Source organism: Thamnophis sirtalis, unplaced genomic scaffold, assembly GCF_051295495.1.
Source record: "Thamnophis sirtalis isolate CommonGarterSnake01/CBP01778 unplaced genomic scaffold, rThaSir2_p1.2 scaffold_10, whole genome shotgun sequence".
Lineage (NCBI taxonomy): Eukaryota > Metazoa > Chordata > Lepidosauria > Squamata > Natricidae > Thamnophis > Thamnophis sirtalis.
The window spans coordinates 48,097,165-48,119,587 of NW_028261390.1; the positions used below are offsets into that span (position 1 = coordinate 48,097,165).

Here is a 22,423-nt window from a genome sequence, read left to right on the forward strand (position 1 = left end):
CGGCTCCAGAGCAGTGTCTCCCCCTTCGCATCAGCACTGGTCAGCTGTTGAGATCCCATCCTGCAGATTCAGAGGAGAAGGAGGAGAAGGCAGCCGTCCGACATGTCCCCATTTTCACCCCAGGTGATGGCAAGCATTTAATCATTGCCTCCTTGTGAACATCATTAATTTTAAAATTATTATTTGGCAAAGTTTGCACAGCTCTGTATTTTGGCTCTCAGGATTACATGTGATACAAAACAATTTTGGCGGGAGGGATGAAGGAAGGAAGAGAGGGAAGGAGGGAGCTGGGAATGAGATGGAAGGGTGGATGGAAGGAAGGAGTTTACTAGGACAAGGCTGCCATACAAAGGAAGGCAGAGAAGAAGTGTGTGTGTGTGTAAATAGATATACAGTATATAGTAAATAATTTATCTTTTTCTGTATCTATACACACTCGATACTATGTAATGTGTATGTACACATATAGCATATATACATATGATTAAATACTATATTTTGGATGTTCAGAAGTAGTAAATAAATAGACAGAGAAATTGTACCTCACTGAGGCCTCTGATGCAAGGAGAGGCCAGGTAAGGCACCCCTTGATGTGAGTGATTTCAAGTTGGCCACGCCCACCCAGTCACACGACCATTCACATGACCAACCATTCACATGACCATAAAGCTATGCCTGCCCACTCACATGACCAACAAGCCACACCCACCAAACAAGCCACACCCAAAGAACTGGTAGTAAAAAATTTGAAATCCACCCCTGCCTTGAAACTAATAGGAAGCCAATTCAGTATCCACAAGATAGGTGTAATATGTGCTCACCTTTTGCATCGACTAGAGTTTATGAGTGGTGCTTAAAGGTAACTCATTGTAGAATGTTTTCCAATCTAAAAATGTGGTAATGAGAGAATCAATCTCCTATTATAGTCATATCCTCCTTTCCAACTAAGATTGTATTGGAACATCAACTAAAGTTGGATATAATGGGAAGTAGGAATAATCTTGGGGAACAAGAGGAAGAACGAAGTGACAGTATATGGGAATGACCCTGGGAGGCAGAGGAAGAACTACAACCTTCAGTTTGATTAGAGGCAGATCAGCCTGCAGGTGGGGAAAAGCAAGGGAAGCATTTCAGAAGGAAGCCTCATTAGTTTTCTAGAAACCAAAAGAAGAAAATCTTTCACTCTTAAAGCATTCTTTTTAATGCAACCGTACAAGAAAGATTAGAGCCTTTATTGTAGGAGTTAAGAGTTTGGCCTAGAAACTGGGAAACCAGGAGTTCTAGTCCCATCTTGGCAATGAAGCCAGCTGAATTACTTTGGGCCAGTCATTTTCTTTCAGCTGTAAGGAGACAATGGCAAACCACTTCTGAAAAGCTTTGTCAAGAAAACTGCAAGGACTTGTCCAAGCAATCTCCGAGAATCAAACATAACTCAATGGAAGGAAAAATAGTGCTGCTGATCATTTTGATCATGTTTCTTGTCTAGACTATCTTAAAGAGTTAAGAAGCTACAAACAAGGAAATTGTTAGATAAATGAAATCTGAGTCCAGAGCAAAAATGTAATTTGAGAAAGATTCTCAGATTTGACCCTCCCTAGTTCCCATGAAGAAAAAGGAAATAAGGAGAGAAGCTTATTCAGATGTGCAAGATGTCATTGCAAAGTAAAAGTATTTTTTTGCATTCATGCTGGCTTCCTAGTCTGCTCTACCTTCAAGGGCAGACACTAGACAAAATCTATCCTGGATACAACTGCAGATCCAGTAAAAATCACAAGTCGTCCAGCAGAACCCCAAAGCTATGGATTAGGTCCTTCAGTGGCGATGCAGTTTCATCCAAAGACAACCTAAGGGGCTAAAGGGACAATGTACCAACAACAGCTCCATCTTATTAGGGTTCAATTTGAATTTGTTCTGTCTCATCTAGATCAACAGCTTCCTGGCACTGTGATAAGACTTTGACAAATAGAGATATAGTATAGGACTGTGTATCTTCTGCATACTGATGGCTTTAGACTTGAGCCTCTGTATTACCTCTCCAGAAACTGAAGTTGTAAATGCCAAATAACAAGGAGAGAGAACTGATTTATGTCAAGACAGCAGCACTATACTGATGTTTTCTACCCAATCACCTAAAATGGCTGCTGAGAAAGGAATGGAAACCTGAGGTTCATTTCCCAACCCATATTGCTGCTCCAGAAGAATACCTTAGTCAATGGTTTCAAAGGTCACTGAGAGTTCTAAAAGGATGACACAGTATCCAATGCCATCTGTTCCATGTCTGCGCCTGAACCCTGAGTGCTAACAGTTCAAATAATCCACTTCCATAGGTTACTCTGTAATTGATACTGAACTACCATTTCAACCACCTTTTCCCAGAAGAAAAAGGCTACTGGTTAGCGGGCAGTCTTTGGATCCCCATACAATTACTGAAACAAATTGGAGTAACAAGATCTCTAGGGTGGGCCTTCCAAGTGGTCCAGCCCCACAGCAGTCAATTATAACTGAACCAGGAAGTGATCTGATCAAGACAAAATGAAGATGATAATACCATCACATTCAGATCACATAGTAATTGTTTGGAGATGAACACAATATTTAACAGCTACTTTATTATGATTTTTCTTGTGCATAGAGCATAAGATTAGAGGATTGAATTTTCCAGGACAAAGGTATTTAATGACCTTTACTTTCTCAGTTATATTACATCATAACATTGGAAATTAACCATGAAAAAAATTGTTGCTTTTATTTATGAAGTGATATACCAATCTTCCTTATATTTGGACAATTAAAAAGTTGTTCTTATATGATTACACAAACGGTTGAATTTTGATGTTTATTTGGGGTTCTTATTGCTTTTAACCTTTGTAAGCTGCCTCAAGTTCTTTGATTAGTGGGTAGCCTTAGAGAGAAATCAATCAATCATCAATAATACAAATATCACAATGGAGGTTTAGCATTACTGTTTCCTTTCACTCTGGAAAAAAATCCATTTTTTCACCATGCAAATTTATGCTAATTTATGAACTTATAAATTAGTTGTTATAGTTTCTACATAGTGCACATTGGTTGATAGATAGATAGTTTAAATCTCTCTGCCCTCTTCATCTGTTTCCCATTTGAGGAGAATTTCAATCTGTAGCATCTTTGTTTAGAAGATAGTATATATGCCCTAATATTGTATGAATAATTTGGGATATATCCAATGTTAATATTTTTGTACAATAGAACCTAATGTATTTTCATTAAGTTGACCAGATACAGTAGGCATAAATGAGATGTTATCTACTTATAGGACCAATATTATTTAGCATTTCTAATTGCTCTTAATAGCACTGTTTAATAAGGAAACTCCCAGAAATGTTTCCAGGGTACAGCTGTTTCTACAGGCTTATTTCACAATCTGGTTTGTATGTACTACTGCTAAGTCTTAATTTCTTTGGGCCCTAAAGAAATATCGTCTGGGACTTTTTAAAGTGTTTGCGTGTTCACATGTTCTTAGGTATTATGTTAGTTTTGTGAAGCCTTAGTGGCTCTATAACAAACAGAAGAATATTGTCACCACTGTTCATTATATATCTGAGCAAGCATGTCGATGTTGTTAGAAAAGAATTGATTAGATATTCCTTCCCCACTATGACTTCATTGCTGCTGGATGAATTACAAAGTAAAATTGGCACAAAAGTACTTGGAGTATAGTGAAACCTGACAGCATGAATATCTTTGGCATTTCTTTGTACTCCTTTCACATTCTAATTGAATACAAAGCATCAGCCATTGGAGCACAGGTAGTTGTAGAAACTAATAAAAAGAAGATAGACGATATGTCTTTCATCTATATTAAACTTTTCCCCAAAATTAAAGGTTACTGAGAAGATTCTAGTAAAATTGACATTGTATAAAATGAAATTAATATATTCCTATGTATAAGATACAAAGTTTTAATCATGTTTGGTCCTGTTAACATATCTCCCTGCATTGAACACAAACACAGCTGCCAGTTTTGTGTTTCATAAACTCTTCTGTAATTTGTCCTGCTTTGCAAATGTCACTATTGTTGGAATTCCATTCTCCCATATTGCTAGCTGGTAGTCTCTAGCTAGTCACTGAAAGGCAGAAAAACTGGCAGCCACCAGCTGTTTTGCTCCCACGTTCATTGTGCCCTGCCATATATGTAGGCAGAGCAAGCTAAAAAAATGAACATCAACTGCCTATCACACGGAAAGGGGGGAAATGACAACAATGCTAATCAGAAAGACTAAAGAGAACAGATAAGGTAAGGACTAGCAGCAACTGAAAACTGTTAGTCTCAAAGCTCTAAAGAACTACAAAATGGTCTTTTCAAAGATTTCTCTAAAAATGAAATTGAACTGATAATTAATCTGCTTGGCATCTAAACTGTATCCAAGCCTTACAATGTCAGAGGGGCATTACCAATCTCAGATTAGTGCAGGCATATCCTATATATATCAAAGTGTCTTTATTAAAGACAGGAGCAGCTCTAAGGATAAACATATGCAGTTCTGCCAAGCCTGTTTTAATTACATGTGTAAAAGGGCATTTGATGCTATGTTGGAGAATCCAAGGTACTTCAAAGATTCTTGCATGGTGCTTTTTCATCTTTGCCAACCCCAAGTTAACCCTTTTCTAGGATACATAAATATCTAGAGATTCCTGAACTTTATGGTATATTTATGCAGTTTCATCAAATGAGAATGGAAATCTCTGGTGGTTTTAGATAGATAGATAGATAGATAGACAGACAGACAGACAGACAGACAGACAGAAAGAAAGAAAGAAAGAAAGAAAGAAAGAAAGAAAGTTAAAAGAAGATAAAAAAACTTTAATTCTACATTTGTTACTTTATCCTTGTAGAGATTTAAGCAAAATGTAAACATTCAGGGATTTCACCTCCATAAGCTAGATCAGTGGTAGTCAACCTGGTCCCTAACGCCCACTAGTGGGGGTTCCAGCTTTCATGGTGGGCAGTAGGGGTTTGCTGTAACTCTGCTTTATAAATTTTATAAAGTAAAGTCACTTCCCTACTTTATAAATCCCCATTGCTGTGGAACCGGTGGGCAGTTTGAAAATTTTACTACTAACAGAGATACAAAAGTGGGTGGTAGGTATAAAAAGGTTGAATACCCCTGAGCTAGATAATCAACCATAGTACCTATTATGACATGATAAAAAGTCCTCTAAAGTAAATAAATTCAATTCTTACAACATGTCAATATTCTCATATTATAATTTTTTCCTTTGTGATATTTTTCTTCATGGAAGTATCTCTTTCCTATCATCAAATTATAAAATAATTTTATATTATAGTCTGGTACGACTAAAGTGAAGCCTTCTATTCCAAACTTGCATTTTTTTTTCATGGTTCTCTTTTGTGGGACAATTTGATCAAAAAGTAGTGGAGGAGGAAGAGGAATAACAAAGAATGTGAGCAAGGAGGGTGCTGGAAAGTCCAAATAGATAAAAACTTATACTATGCCAAAAATCAATCATAGACAGCACTATGTCAACACTGAACAAAAGCTTGCAAGCTGTGATCTAAGAAAGACATGAAGGGAGTCTTATTACACTCAGTCTCTTTGCTTAATAGAGCTATGAACATGCACACAATTCTTGTCATTTGGAGAGCTTCACATTGGTAATTAGCCAAAATTGGATTGACTTGCATTAGTGAAATAAACAGATTGAATCACTTTCACCCATGGAATTTAGAGTTGCATATAAGAAAAACAGCAGCCCAAGCTGCGACCCAATTAAGTCAAAATTCTTGGATTAAAGCCAGTTTAGTCCCACTGAAATCAATCAGACAAACAATTACATCCTATATTTATGTCATTGGAAAGAAATTAGTTGCCTTTAAAAAAATGGCTGTCCCATAAACATTTACATGAAAGTAAAATGCAAGTACAAGGAATGTATCTAAAATCAAGATGTCAGTCAATAATGTGCAATACGCCATGGAGAGAGATGGGGGGAGAGAGGAGAGAGCGAGAGCAAGAGGGTGATACTGCATTGCACATTATTGTTATAGCTCAAAACTATCTTTGAAATGAAGTTCTGATCAAATTTTCTAGGACATATTGGACAATACATTCATAAATTGAGATTGTAAATAGATTGACTTGAATTTTACTTCCAAATTATGAGAATTGCATGCAATATTCCTAAAACAGAAATTAATACTAATAAATTGCATTAAATTATTACCTCTATGTAAAGAGCCGAGGTGGCACAGTGGTTAAATGCAGCACTGCAGGCTACTTCAGCTGACTGCAGTTCTGTAGTTCGGCTGTTCAAATCTCACCGGCTCAGGGTTGACTCAGCCTTCCATCCTTCCGAGGTGGGTAAAATGAGGACCCGTATTGTTGTTGGGGGCAATATGCTGACTCTGTAAACCGCTTAGAGAGGGCTGAAAGCCCTATGAAGCGGTATATAAGTCTAATTGCTATTGCTAAATATATATGTATTAAAATTATTTAGATTATGTTGAAGATATTATTGATGACCTGGGAGTAAGGTATAGCTATTCTAGGTAAATATTTATTAAAAGGCATGCTACCATGATATGCTTCTAGAGTCTTTCTGCCTTTGTTAAACTAATACATAATTTAATATAGCCTGATTTACTGAATATATTCAAAAAAATAACAGCTAAGTTTATTTTTCTACTATATACTAAAAATTATATTGTTCTAGGTCTCAAGATATAACTTATGTAGAGCTAACATGGAACATTTCTTCTTTTTGGATACACATTATCCTCAGAAAGCTGAGAAGAAATTATGATGATAACAATACAAATATAAATATTCCTTTTGTTTCAAATTTATAAGTGTTTACATCAACAATGAAAAAGCAAAATATAAACAGTAAATTAAAACAGTGCAAAAATTATATATTCAATTTAAAAGTGAGTGTAAGAAAGAAAACAGAAACAAACGAAGACCATTAATACATGGTTTATGATGTACAGGAAAGGTTTGGGAGAAGAGCAAGATTTCAGCAGTTCCTAAAAAATATAATTGTTCATGCCTCATAAAATTCAGTGGGAAAAATAGAACACAGGCAGTACCAGGAAGAAGGAATGTTTGCAAGTAACTGCTATTGGGATCTTACTATATGCAGAAGGACTTTCTTTAATCATAATGATCAATGGGCTCTCTGGAAGGCAGTAAGGGATATTGCCATGTATCACAATCCCAATTTATTTGTTATTTGTTATGACTTTCCCAGTCAATTTCTCCCCCCCCCCCTCTAAGGATGTTTAACTCAGAGATGGAAAATAAAGTATGGACAGTCATGAGATCATAATGGAATACTAGAACTGTCTTGAACTATGGATTTTGAAGTACATAGTTTGTGCTTTTACAGTTCTTCTGGGCAACAGCTTCTGTATACATATGATTGATACTTTACCCTTAAACTGCTCTGAATCTGGGATTTAAGTATGCTAGGTATGGGAAGGGTCTTTGTTTACAGAAGCTGTTTTCATGTATGATAAGCCTGCTGTAAGATAGGCAATATGTAAATCAACCTCAGTCATATTGGTGATTGTACAGAACAGTGCTCCTGTTCTGAAGTTCCTGACAGACAGTAGTCATATGGCTAATATAGATAACAACCAGCTTTTTAACTCATACTTAAGTGACAATATCTAATTCTGCACTGAACTCACAATTTGTGGGAGGAGATTTGTGTTAACAGGACTATGAAAATGACTTATAGTATGTCAATCCAAGCTCAACATACTAGGGATATAATTACATTAGTAAAATCAATGGTGCAAGACTTGTGGAAGAAGCTATCTTACCTTTGGCAGAACTATATAAGGTTATATCACTATCAGCAATCAATGGAGAACTACTCTCCATAATTCCTTTGTGATCTTTTAGCAACCAGAGAAAAGTGCTACCAGTTTATAGCTACAGTGCTAGCTCCAGTATGCAAATCTTAGGAGACAAGAATCAAAACTTTGTTATCTTAATTACTATTGAGGAAAATCAAGTAGAACCCTAGATTATATACTGTATATGACTCAGACATTCTCTTTTCTTGAACATATAGGGTATATGTAAGAGAAGAGAGTGTTTGTCAATCAACTGCTGTACATATTTACAGGAGTATGAGACACAGATCTTAGACTCCATACCTTATATGACAAGTGGGTCTTACTGCACATGGAAAAAACATTGAGATAGAAGGATAACATGGGGCTTGTTTAAATATATGCTGAGCAAGTGCTGACTTTGACACACATAGTTTCCGCATAAGGGGTTCTTGCTGCTTCCTGAGCTTGGATGCTTTCTTGAAGTCGTTTCATTATCCAAACTATGTATCATCATTAGTGTTGTTGATGATGTTACCTACTGTATTTTTTGGAGTATAAGATGCACCTTCCCCCCAAAAACAGAGGGTGAAAATCTGGGTGCATATTATACTTTGAATGTTGCCACTTGGGTCATCTAGAAAAGGGGCAGGTGAAGCAGGCACTGCGCTGGAAACATAAGGCAAGGTGGCTTGCTGCTTGGCTTCCCGCTTCTCCAGACAACCCAGGCAGAGGGCGGTCGGCTTCTACTCCTGGCCTGGAAGATGGATCTGGTCAGGAGGAATGCACATCCCGTTTTTGCAATCGGGGAGGAAAAAGAGCGTTTCAGGCGGCAGGCGGTTCCAGGCTGCGCCACGATCCCTTAGCTTGAAACTGCCCATCACCTGAAACGCTCTTTTTCCTCCCTGATTTCAAAAATGGGGTTTACTTCCTCCTGGCCAGATCTGTCTCCCATTCCCAGCAAGTCCCTGCACCTTTGGTGCTTCAGTCATAAGCTGATTCTGCACGCCCCGTTTTTGGAATAGAGAGGAAAAAGACCACATCTTTCTCCACCTTCTCTTTCCTCCTGGCCAGATCTGTCTCTGAGGCCAGGAGCAGAACCAGACCGGCCTCCACCTGGGTTGTCTGGAGAAGGGGGAGACTGAGCAGCAGCTTGCCTTATGCCTCTCACACAGTGCCCGCTTCACCTGCCCCTTTTTGGGTGGTTCCAGGCGCTGAGATCGCTGCACTGCCACCTGAAAACACTGTTACCGCAATCTCTGCTGCCTGGAACTGCCTGAGAAGGGGCAGGTGAATTGGGCGCTGCAGTGATCATGGTGACTGGAAAGGAGAGATGTTTCGCTTTCAAGGCTCCCGCTTGGTTCAGCTTCAGGAGGGCTTAAGTGGTGGCAGCAGCAGCAGCAGTAGTGGCGGCAACAGCTCCTCATATTGCTAGGGAGTGAAGTCATTGTGTCCATTGTCTCCCCTGAGCTGCCCACCGAATCTCTGAAGCACCTCTTGCTTGCAGTAGGAGGAGGAGGTGGGTGAGGTTCGGGAGTCTCCCTGGAGCCTGGCACCTGCTTTTGCCCCAAGACTAAGGAAGCGGAGTTGCCAAGAGGGCTGTGAACAAGCCCAGTTGTTCAAGGAGGCAGCATTGCCAGGTCATTTTCTTTGGGCTTCCCTTTTGTCCCTCAGGAGCCACCATGAGGAACCATTAATCCAAAAGGAAAGTATCCCCACCCTTCCTTGCCCAATGGGCCATTCCTGGTCAAGCACAGCGGTGGCTGTTCAGAACCTCCACATGTCTTTTCCTTCTCGATGAACATTATCAAGAATGCCGTGTCTTTTATATTAAAGACTATATAGAAGAGACTGAATTGCAACGCTGATGAAATAATCTCAATATGATCTACCTGTCTTAATACTATTTATAGTTTCCTGATATGATAATAATCATATGAAATTATTATGAAATAAATACATTCTTGTTGGCTTATATAATTAAAGAACAAATGGAACTGCTTAACATGACCAGAATAAGGATGAGAAAACGCTCACAATGAATAACCATAATATTTCTGTCATGCTCATAAACAAGAAAACAGAACTAATTAGATCTCAGACAGCCTGGATTCCAGGATGGAATTAGTAACAAGTAGGAAGGCCTGCTTACCAGAAAATATTAGCTTATGGATTGCACAAAACAGAATCATGAAAACAGGAAACAAAATGATAAACAAAAAACAGTCTCAATGTTGAGACTGGTGAGTAACATAAAAACACAACAGTGGCAATTATAACAATAACAACACAGCAGCAGCAGCAATAATAATAATAATAATAATAATAATAATAATAATAATAATAATAATAATAATAATAATAATTCGGACCTTTTGGACCGAAAAACCAGGAAACTAATGACAATGCACTACAGTTTACATCCACGTGGTGATACTGATAGACTGTATCTGCCCCGAAAATCAGGTGGCAGAGGATTATTACAAGTTGAAGAAGAAAAACATGCACTGGCTGATTATTTAAAAGAAAGTCAAGAATATCTATTAATCGAAGTAAAGAACAAAAATCTACTGAAGGCCCAACAGACAAAACAAGAATACAGAAAAGATGTGATAAAATCAAGAATGAAGAGTTGGCAGAACAAAGCACTGCATGGCCAATTTCTGGAAAAAATAATAGATAAAGTGGACAGTGAACAAACTTGGTTATGGTTAACAACAGGTACATTAAAGAAAGAAACAGAGTCACTAATCCTGGCTGCGCAAGAACAAGCTATCCGCACAAATGCCATTAAGGCCAAAATCGAAAAATCCTCAGATGATGCCAAATGCAGACTTTGCAAAGAAGCTGATGAAACTGTTGATCACATACTCAGCTGCTGTAAAAAAATCGCGCAGACTGATTATAAATTGCGGCACAATTCAGTAGCACAAATGATCCATTGGAATTTGTGCAAAAATTATAATATTAAAACAGCAACAAACTGGTGGGAACATCAGCCTGAAAAAGTCACCGAAAATCAGATGGTCAAGATCTTGAGGGATTTCCGTATACAAACCGACAAAATACTGGCGCATAATACACCAGACATCACACTGGTTGAGAAAAATAAGGTCACAATCATAGACATCGCAATACCAGGTGATAGCAGGGTCGCCGAGAAAGAACATGAAAAAATCGCAAGATACCAGGACTTAAAAATCGAAATTCAACGACTATGGCACAAACCAGCAGTGGTAATTCCAGTGGTAATTGGCACATTGGGTGCTATTCCAAAAGCACTGGAATTACATTTAAAACAGTTAAAAATTGACAAAATCACCATCGGTCAAATGCAAAAAGCCGCACTGCTTGGATCTGCACGCATATTACAAAAATATGTTACGACGTCCTAGGCCCCTGGGTGGGGCCTGACTAATAACCAATGCCAAATCCGGCGAAACAACTGGCCGCTGTGATACAATTGTATAATAATAATAATAATAATAATAATAATAATAATAATAATAATAATAATAATAGTAACAACTTGTCCTGAGCAGTCTGAACAACCAGATCAGCTGCTGCTTCTAAGTATATATAAAGGTAAGTAATAAATAGTTAGGAGCTTATCAACAAGGTAACATCAGGTTGAGCAGACAGAATTGCAGTAAGTCTTTCTGCCCCTTTCTTACTAATAATGTGTAATTACAAATAAGAAATTTATTTATTTTATAACAGTAAACACGAATAGGAAATATAAATTATCCTAATAACTCTTTTTCATTTTATGTAAATATATCCTTTATCAATAAAATAGTGTTGCATCTTATCTGATTCTAGTTTGATGCTAAATGTACCTCAGAATCTTCTTCCAAAAAGTCCTGCAGAGCAAACTTGATCAGCCCACTTTGCTCTGTGTTAGGGATAAAGTCAGTTTTAAAAAGCTGTTCTCCGGTCATAACAGTGTATCTTTATTCGTTTCTCACAATAATGATCTATGCAGGCTGTATCATTTCCTGGAGTATGGTGGCATTTTAATATAAATATTAGAAAATATTTCTAATAGTTTTGCCCAGCTTTAAAACTAGGATTCCAATTTGCACAGAAGACAAGATTGTAAATCATTTGAATGTTCTGAGCTCCTGGCAGGCTAGAAAGGTTGTTAGAAAAACCACCGTATGCAAAAGATACAACCCACAGAGCCTGTATAAGGTCAAGGATATTTAGCACAGCAGTACATGTAATGAGGAGATGAAATCAATGGGACTTAACTTGTTTAACCAAGCACTTTAGTTCCACTGCTTTCAAAGGGAGACTTTGATGCAACTAACTCTCATGGGTTGTGACTATAATGTTTACATAAGCTGATTTGTTGTAGACATTATTTTTGCTTATACCTGCATGTGAATATACATATTGCTACAGACCAGAGTGTAATGAAGACTATCCAAACTCTTGTAACGTATCAGAAACAGAAAAAATAACCAAGGACATTGAAACTTTATGATAAAATTGTTCATTAATGATGCATCATCTATATTTCATGAACATATTCTGCATGTATACAGGAGTGGACAATTTTTAAAAGGTTAGGCCTGCAATAGAGGGACAGTGAAGGAATTATGTAATTCAAAGAGGGAAAGCCCCCTTTTGCATATTTTCTCTTTTTAGGAGTGATGGGTTTAAAGCTCATGTCCAAATTGTTTTCAATCACATGGTTTTACTTACTCTGTCGCTTGTTTATAAATCATCCAAATGGATGCCATATTGCTATAAAACATAGATATATAAAAAGTTATCAGAAAAGATTAAACAAAACAGATTTCTTCCTTGTCATTTTCTTATGGTTACAGCTTGGAAAGTTGTGAGGTCAATAGTAGCTTTGTCCCACATGCCAGTTTCTAAGCAATAATAAATAGATTTATTCATAGACATTTCCTTTTCTGAAACATTCTTTCATTCAACAATTCCCCATTGAGGTTTTGGTACTGACAGACCAAATTTATGAGAATTTGATTTAGTCAAACCATGAACCATGATCTGATGCTTGAATAACAGCAAAGAAGAACAGGTCTAATTAAAACATTCTAGTAGTCCAAAATAGGGAGCTGCTAAAAGACTAAGCTCTTTGGAGGGGGGACACTTGGTCTCCTATTGCTTTCTTGAATATTTATGAGGGAATAAAAGTGACAAGATGGGACCACAAAATGAAAGCAGTAAGGCTTCTTTTAATTGATTTCAAAACAACAGGGTAGCCATATGGAGATGTTTAGGGAGATAAAGCTATGCAGTTTGGTATTTAACCTAACACTCCAACTTAACCATGAAGAGGAATGTTCTGTAATCACTCCAACTGAATGAGTTTAAGATCACTTACAGGACTAGAAGTTGTAAAGAATTCTGATTTCATGGAGAACTGTAACTTCTTTTAGCCAAATATACTATATTTACATTTTTAGCTTTAGAGATTGAAGAGATGGGACATAGCATGTGCTCATTCTTCCTTTATACTTACAATTACAAAGTTATAAATAATTAAAAAGGGCTACAATATACTATTCTGAATCCAGAATTTGACACAATGCTGAGAATTCCTATGTAAGGACAGTTTTTTAAAATTTATATTTATAAATAACTGTTATATGCGTGTAAAATTATCTAGAAATTTTTATATTTATATCTCTTTATTTTATAACTGCCTGCAGTGTCAAGAAAGTGAATTGGCCAGAATTTTTCAGGCCGTTTTCTGAACATTTGTTCCACACTGATTCATGGGCTACATTTTTCAAGATACTAATCCAAATGGATAAAATGCAGTCTTTTAATGATTATAAGCAATCAGTCCATCAGTCTTTTAAGCATTATAAGTAACCTCTATGCTAAACAACTATACAATAAATTGGTTGACTGGATCGATTTAGAGCATATTTTGGCAGTTGAGTAAGCAGGCTATAGAGTTGGACATTCTGTTCTTGTCCTTGCCCTCATACTGCAACATTTGACTGAAAAATATTTGTCCAAGCCAGGTTCTGAATTATATAACAACATTTATTGGTTTTACGTTTGCATTTGGTTTTATTTCCAGAAAACGGTTGTGGAGTAAATTGAGAAATGTTTGTAGATGGAAAATTGCTATTGTTAATGCCTGATTTTTATGAGAATTCTAGAACTCTTGAGAGTGTAATACGGTTGTATAGTATTTTCCCTCTTTTGTTTAATCTCTATATTAATTCTGTTGTAGCCAAAACAACTAAATTAGAGCACTATCCTCAGAAATTACAATTACCAATTGCAACCCACTGTATGAAGATGATGTAGACCAGGGGTATCAAATGGCCTGTGGGCCTGATGCATCACATGCAGGCCAAGCCCACCACAACTCCTCAAAGAGAAAAACATCACAATATGTCACGTGATGACAATGTGACACCGCGAGTTTTCACCCATGATGTAGACTTTCTGTCAAAAACATTTCAATCAACAAACCCTGGGTGCCCTAGTCAATTATTGCTCTGAGGAAGCACTTGAGATCAACCACAGGTAGTTTTCATTTAGCTATGAAAATTGGAAGTGACAACGCTGTCACTAAATGATGTCATAAAGCTCAATGTCACATGACTAGGTTGACTAACGGCATTTGAAGCAGTCCCACTTATCATCAATAATGAATCTTGCACAGTAACAGTATCCTATGGTAATGTGACTGCCATTTGTGACTTCCTGCCAGTTTTCCCGTTGACTTTGCTTGTCAGAAGCTGACAGTGAAGGTCACAAATGGTGATTACATGACCTCAGTACACTGCAATGTCTTAATTGTGAATCAGTTGCCAAGTGCCTGAATTGCAATCACATGACTCTGGGGATGCTGTGAGAGCTGCAACTAAGAGGAGCCATCATAAGTTCCTCTCAGTTTTTTTTATTCACAGCGTTAATGACGTAACGTATAGACTCGTTCAAATGGCCACTCAAATTTTTTGAGACAAGGTGCTGTCTATGAACGACACAATGGACAGTTATAACTCCAGGTACAGCCAATTTTAGATGAGCTTGAAATCCACAATATCATCCAACTATGGATACAGCTCCGTTGGTTGCACATGCCACAATGTTTGTCAAAGGGATGTTTTTCTCATTAAAAAACTCTTCAAACTTTTTAAATATCGAAGAAGCTTTTGTGTTGGTGGCTAAATTTCGAGCAAATAACAGTTCTTCCCTGATCTCTTCATTTCCATTGATGAAACGGACATAAACCAATAACAAGGATTCATTTTCACGAATCATTGACTCATCAATCTGCATCATGAATTCGGTACTTTTCAAGGTGTCAATAAGTTTTCTTCCACATCAGCAGCCATTTCATCAATTCTTTTTGATACGGTGTCATTGCTCAAAGGAATCGACTGCGTGACAGTGCTTGCGCTGGGCCCCAACATGGTGGCAACAATCTGTTTCACTGTTGGTAAAATCAGCGTTTCTTCAATAGTGTGAGGTTTGCCACATTTTGCTATCAACAAAGATACTTCATAGGAACGAATGAGCCCCTTGTCGGCGTTAAGTGATGATTTTCCAAATAGCTTCTCAACAGTGCTGCGACCTTCAAACTTGGCATTTAAAAATTGGAAAAATGATACCAGTTTGTCGGCTTTATCCGAATGAATTCTTACCAAATGGTCTTTCAGTTGGGAAGGCTTCATCGCTTCATTTGAAAATGTTTTCTCACAAAGAAGACAAAACATAAGCTGTACGTTGAAAGGAGATGGAATGAATCCCAATTTTAGGTATTCCGTCAAATATTGGCGACACTTCCTCTTCTTGGCCATATTGAGATGTCTTCGAAATGAAAGGCACTAACTGCAAATTAAATTTTTGACTGCACTGGAACACACACATGGACATCGATAAATCTAGTTTCAACAGTTACGTTGACATTACAGCTGACATCACAGGAGACAGCCACTCAGCATGCAATGTTTCGAAAGAAGCGCTCACCCCTCCATCACTGCCCATTCTGGCCAATGGCGCGCCATTGTATGGTAGAGTGATAGAGACTGCTGCACAATGTGCATGAAGATGAGCGATGCATATTCACATATTTATGGCTTTCTGTACTGAAGCTAGCTGGAAGAACATTTTAAAACAATTCAATCCACTAATAGCGAGCGATCTGATATTTTTGTACGACAGATATACAGCGGTTCACTGTACGAAAAAAGTCTCAAATGTGTCCCCAAAACCTCTTGCTCAATCGCCCCTATATTGCCCCCTTCCATTCCTTTGCCCCCATGTCACCCCTTTTTGTTCCATTGCCCCCCTGAAAAACAAAATCACCCCCTGGGGGGCGATATCACCCAGATTAAGAACCACTGATCTAGACCAAGGTCTCCTCTTTTTAGGGTGATGAGGCTTGTAGAATATTTGTTGTGTATAATTTTTGTTAAATAATTTTTTAAAAGAATAAAAGCAAAGAAAAATTAGCAAGAAAAAATAAGGAATGTAAAGAAAAGTAAAAAGTACAAAAAAGTACAGAGAAAGAATCAGAACAGAAATAAAAAAGGAAAGGAAAAAAGTTATAAAGAAGTGACTTCTGATTTTCTTAACAGCAGTTATATTTATCCTTTCTCTCTAAGATTATAATGTAATTTCTTTCTTTCCATAATCCACCCTTTTTAATAATCAAGTCAATTAATTATGTTTATTTTTCTTCTTTTTTAAGTAAAAGTTCATAAGGAGGATTTTTGTGGGTAGTGTCACAAAATGGCTGACATAAAATGCTATCTATTCACAACATAGCTATAACAATGAATTTACAAAACATTAATTTCTCAAAATTCACATTTTGAGGTCTAAAAGAAAAACAAGCTGCCCAGGAGCCAAAAATATAAGGCAATAATATGATGTGAGTTCCAAAATATAATCTCATTATTTCAAATCTACTGTTTTCTATTGTAATAGTCAGTTCCTAGGAAGTATACTGATAAAGTGTAGACACAAGATACATGGTTATAAAAATCAGAACAAGATAGGAATGTGGTCTTAGCTCCCAAATCCAAATTATGTTACACCCACACCCCATAAAAAGTAGCAATCCATTTCACAGAAAACAAACTGGAAATATTCAGAGAAATATGCACACACATAAACACCCACTTACTATCTCATTCCCTTAAAATTCCAGATTTCAAAGCAAGTCAGGCAAAACATGTAAATAAAACAGACCAATGGATTATAAAAATAACAAAGTCAAAAGTACAGAGTTTTCTCAATTCTCATCACCTTCTTTCTTTCAGTTCCTCATATAGGTTTTTGATCTGCTTTCTAACTACCACATGCAACAATATGTTTTTTCTGGCATACTTGAGAAGGGGCATTGGGTTGTGACCACAAACAACTCATTTTGAAACAATAAATTCATTTTCTAATTCACTTCAGGGATCTACCTAGGGTCCAGAAGAATTCTCAGACATACAGTTTGAACGTTTTCAATAATAGCTAGGATAACAACATTGGAAGGACCTTGGAGGTCTTCAGGTCCAACCTCTTGCCTGAACACAAGACCTTATACAATTCTGGACAAATCGTTGTCCAAACTCTTCCTGAAAACTTCCAGTGATGGAACACCAATTTCTGGACGTAAGCCTTTTCCGTTTATGAATTTTCTCCTGGTTAGGAAATTTCTCCTTAGTTCTAGGATAGATATCTTTTTAATGATATTCTTGTCCTGCCCTCTGTTGCTTTATAGAACAGGTCAACCATATCTTCTCTGTGAGAGCTGCTCAAGTATTAGAAGTCTGCTATCATATTACCCCTAGTCCTTCTCTTCATTAATGATATATCTAGTTCTCTCAACCTTTCATTGTACAGTTTAGCCTCCAGACCCTTTATCATCATTGTTACTCTTCTCTAAACTCTTTCTAGGGTTTCAGCATCTTTTTTATTGTAGTGATCAGAGCTAAACACAGATAAGTGTGGTCTCACCAGTGCAATGCAATACAAAGAGGCACTATTACTTCATGTGATCTTGATACTATCCTGCTTTTACAGCCAAGAACTGCATTAGCTTTTTTGGCAGTTTACCACAATGCTGACTCATTCTTAGGTGGTGGTCCACTAGGATGCCTAGATACTTCTCACAGTTACTACTAATGAGCAAGTACCACCTATTCTATACCGGTGCATTTTATTTTTCGTGTATAAGTATAGGTAGGACCTTACTTTTGTTTGATACAGTCCAACAGTCTATCAAGATACTTCTGAATCTTGAGTTTGTCTTCCAAAGTGTTAGTTATTCCCCCTAGCTTGATGTTATCTGCAAATTTAATGAGTTCCCCTTCTATCACCTTATCTAGATCATTTATGAAAATATTGAAGGCTATTGGGCCTAAGACAGAAACTTGAGGTACTCCATTGCATGCTGCATGCCATGTAAATGCAGTTTCATTAAGGATTACATGGAATATGGTTGGTTGGTCAGCCAATTGTGAATCCATCTGGTGGTAGTAGTGTCTGTCCCACCAGGAAGTAAGCTGTGGTCTATTTTGTCAAATACCTTACTGCAGTCTAAGTAAACTATGTTCCCAACATTTCCCTGATCCACTTTTTAGTCATTTTGTCAAATAAGAAAATAAGAGCATTGTACAGGAGTATACTCTGTGTCCCAAACAATATATTTCACAGCCGAGATCTAGGATCAAAGTCACAGACAATCATCATGGATTTCTCTAAATTTGCTAAGCTTTCTAATTGTATAGCTAGCTACCTCTATTGACCTAAGGGTATTCTGTCAGGGGAAAAAAATCAGATCTGTAAAGTTAGATATAGGATTCAACTAGTAGAAGATTATATTCTTCAGTCACGTTATGCTCTTGAGTTCTTGAAGTGGATAACCATTATTTCTACAGTATTTATTTCCCAAAATGGGTCTAAGTTCTTGTATATATAAGACACATGCCTCTCTTGGAATGTTGGAAAGCAGTGCATTGACTGATGTGTTTTCATGTGATGGTAAGCAAAACTGTGGGGGAGAGAGGCAACAATGGTCTTTTGCTGTAATAATAGTTTGAAAGACCTACATGAAAGACCTTAGTTTTATATGGTGTTCCATAATGGTTGCTCTCTGTTCTTACTGATTTCAGTTTCTTCTATTTAATGCATTTTTATAGCAAGAAAACATTCAAATCTGCTCAAACTATTTCAGAGATCATCAATGCTAGATTTTCAGAACCATTTCGGAACCTTTCTATAACAACATATTAGACAGCAGAAGATCACAGCAAGATTTTAGGTGGAGTTTTTCATTTCTTCAATATTTGAGATTTCTAAAAGTTAGGTAAGAACTACTTGAATGATCTGTGTTTACATAGAAAAGGAAGAGAATGAAAAATGTAAAAATAAATTACATTCAGACAATCCATAAACAGCTAGTGCTTAATGTACTGCATGATCTTACTTTTCGGTGTGTTTATATTTCTTGTCTCTTTAATCTGGATTCATGGCAGAACAACAAGAGATTTTTCCCCAGTTTTCTGTTGATTCTAATGGCCTGTTTGAAAAACTTCAGTGATCATTTACAAAGATTTCTTTTGCATCTGCCTAACATCATACAACGAGTAAGGCCTCATGAAACTGAGCATACATCAATTTGAAGGATGACACGATTTTCCATTAGCTTGCCTTTAGCTTGACTTTTTAAGTGGCTTTTAAAAACATTTTTGAATTTTTAAACACATTAAAGAAACACCATAATGCTTTCTAGAGTGCAACTATGTAAAGTACATTTTTCTGTAACACAATTTAAATCTAATTAATCTTTCTCCCTAGAGACCTTTTAGAGTCAAATATGGTGACTATTATAGGAGGACTCGATTACAAGAGACAATGCCCTTTACAAATATTTCATTCACAGCCTCAATGGAATGTTTGGAGATAGATTTATATGATTTAAGTAGGAATCAAAGAAATCATTTGATCCACCATATTTTTGTTTTACTACTTTTATACAAGAGATACCATTATTTATTTATCTAATTCATGTGATTTTGAATATTATAGACACAATATTCATTACTGTCGTATCTAGAAACTTTAGAAAAAGAAATAATCATGGCCGAAACCTTTGTCATGTATTTATAAAATCATCGTGCATATTGACCTGTCTAAAAAGATTTTTAAAAAAACATGAAAGTGCCACCAAAGATCAGAAAGCTATTATGAGTTGTTCCAGAAGATTAACATCCATATCATTTAAGTGAAACCATGAGTAGGGGATAAACAAAGTCAGGAATTGGGATATGAAAGATGCAGCAACATCAAATTGAGGTTGACAATGAATGAAAAACAGGCAGAACTGAAGATAAGGATTATTGAGGAAATACAATTTTGCAAATTATGGCATGGTATTATAACTGAGTGGTTAAGTGGCTAAGACACTGAACTTGTTGATCGAAAGGTGGGTAGTTCAGAGATTCAGATCCCTAGTACTGTGTAATGGAGTGAGCTCTCAGTACTTGTCCCAACTTCTGCCAACTTAGCAGTTCGAAAGCGCATAAAAAATGCAAGTAGAAAAATAGGGACTACCTTTGGTGGGAAGGTAACAGCATTCTGTGCGCCTTAGGCATTTAGTCATGCCAGCCACATGACCATGGTGACGTCTTCAGACAGTGCTAGCTCTTCAGCTTTGAAGCGGAGATGAGCACTGCCTCCTAGAGCCAGGAACGACTAGCACAGATGTGCGAGAATAACCTTTACCTTTACCTTATTATAACTCTAGAGCTGCAAATTTTCTGAGCATGGCCCTACCATCAAATAATAAATGGTATGGTGTATATGGAAAATCTGGATTTTGTCCCTGGAGATTTTCCTGCATTCTGTAAAAGATGTGTTGCAAGGAGACAAAAAATATGTCTCCTCAGCAAACCCAATATACTTCTGCATTAGATATGACATGCCTGTATACCTTGCACATAGAAGAACTTACTCTTAATCATGACTTATGCTTTGCGTGAATAGATTGTGAACATAGGCAGTAGAGCAGTATAAAAAACCAGTGGATTTTGTTTTATTTTATAAATCCTGATACAACTAACCAAACATGTGCAGTGTGAACTTTTCCCCCAAGTTCATTTGTTGCAGTGTTGCAGTGTCTCCCAACACCAGATCATCTACTGTCTCCACCTACTCTTTCATGAAGCCTTCATGAGATATAAATTTATACTTTTATAATAAAATATAAAAGATAGTAGGATCATTATGTCAAATGCTTTTTCTGATTTTTCTTCTCTGTTGTCTTACCTTCATACTATCCATACGTCACTGTTCTATTTAATTTTTGTACCCTGTTTCTTTTCAGGACAACTTACAACTGATCAAATGTTTTCCTATTGATAGAGTATTCTTCATTTTCTTTCTACCCTTTAGATTTAATCCAGAATTTTGCAGTTTATACAGTGTTGGATTGTCTTCATTTTTTAAAGCTACCTATTAGAATGTGATTTAAGCTATTATCGAGACTCTTGCTTATTTCAGCTTCAGATGCTCAGATTTATTTTATGTGTGAGGCCAAGATCATATTGTATCATTGTAGGCAGCCAAATAATTTGGGCCCCAAAGTGATCAACTGTTTAAACCTCCTACTAACAACTTACACATGAATCAGTACTTGACAGAAAGATTTGTCTTTGGATCCGCTTTCATCAAACTAAAAAAGCAAGCACCACAACGTGGTCTCTCAGTTGATTCTTACCAAAATGTTACACTCAAAGAGGTGGTTGCAGGAATAATTTTATTCCAAGCCATATATTATTGTGACAATCAAACTTTAACTACACCCTAAAGTCCTCCATCAACCATTAAAGCTCCCTCAATAATGGATCTTCATATAATTAAAACACATTTTCAAAGCTTTGTACAGTTGTACAGTTTACAGTTGTACAGTACAGTTTATCTTTTAAAATAATAATTTGAACATATAGTCTTTCAATTTTTTTAGACCTAGTAGATATACTAGATCACATGGAGAAAATTGAATAATATGGCATATCTATGTAAAATAATACTTTGTTAGTCTAAATAACACTAATACCACAGTTTACCACAAAATTGAAAATTACTAATGGAATCTAGCAATATACTTGGAGAATAATCAGCCAAAGAATAATATATAATATATTTATATAACTGAAATGCTAGCAGTAAAACCTAGGCAATAGTTTTAAATATTTTAATGGATACAAAGATGTTATTTTTACAACTATTCCTAAAATATTTTTATTTATCCCAAACAACAAATTGGGAAAAGATTTGGGTTTACTTCATGTGTCAAATGTATTGTATATTTATAAGATACATAGATGATTTAATTATTTGATACATATAACTTTAATGTGTAAATGTTACATGAAAAAAGAACTATTCTATCAGTATTCTTCACACAAATTAAATTTCTAATACATATTCCACACCTGAGGAGAGGAAATTGAAAATTGAGAAATGCATTGTTGTTGATCTTAAAATATAGAATCATTGATAAAATCACATCAGTCACTTCAAAAAACTTGAACTCAAAGTGTTTAGGATTTTTGAGACAAAATTAAAAATACTTGG

The 22,423-nt window shown here is 36.5% G+C and overlaps 1 protein-coding gene and 1 pseudogene across 9 annotated transcripts in view; both read right to left on the reverse strand.

Moving 5' to 3' along the window:
- Positions 1–22,423, reverse strand: part of TENM3 (teneurin transmembrane protein 3) — an 836,795-nt gene that overhangs the window by 583,262 nt on the left and 231,110 nt on the right. The window lies entirely within an intron of this gene.
- Positions 14,732–15,645, reverse strand: LOC148043881 (SCAN domain-containing protein 3-like; annotated as a pseudogene).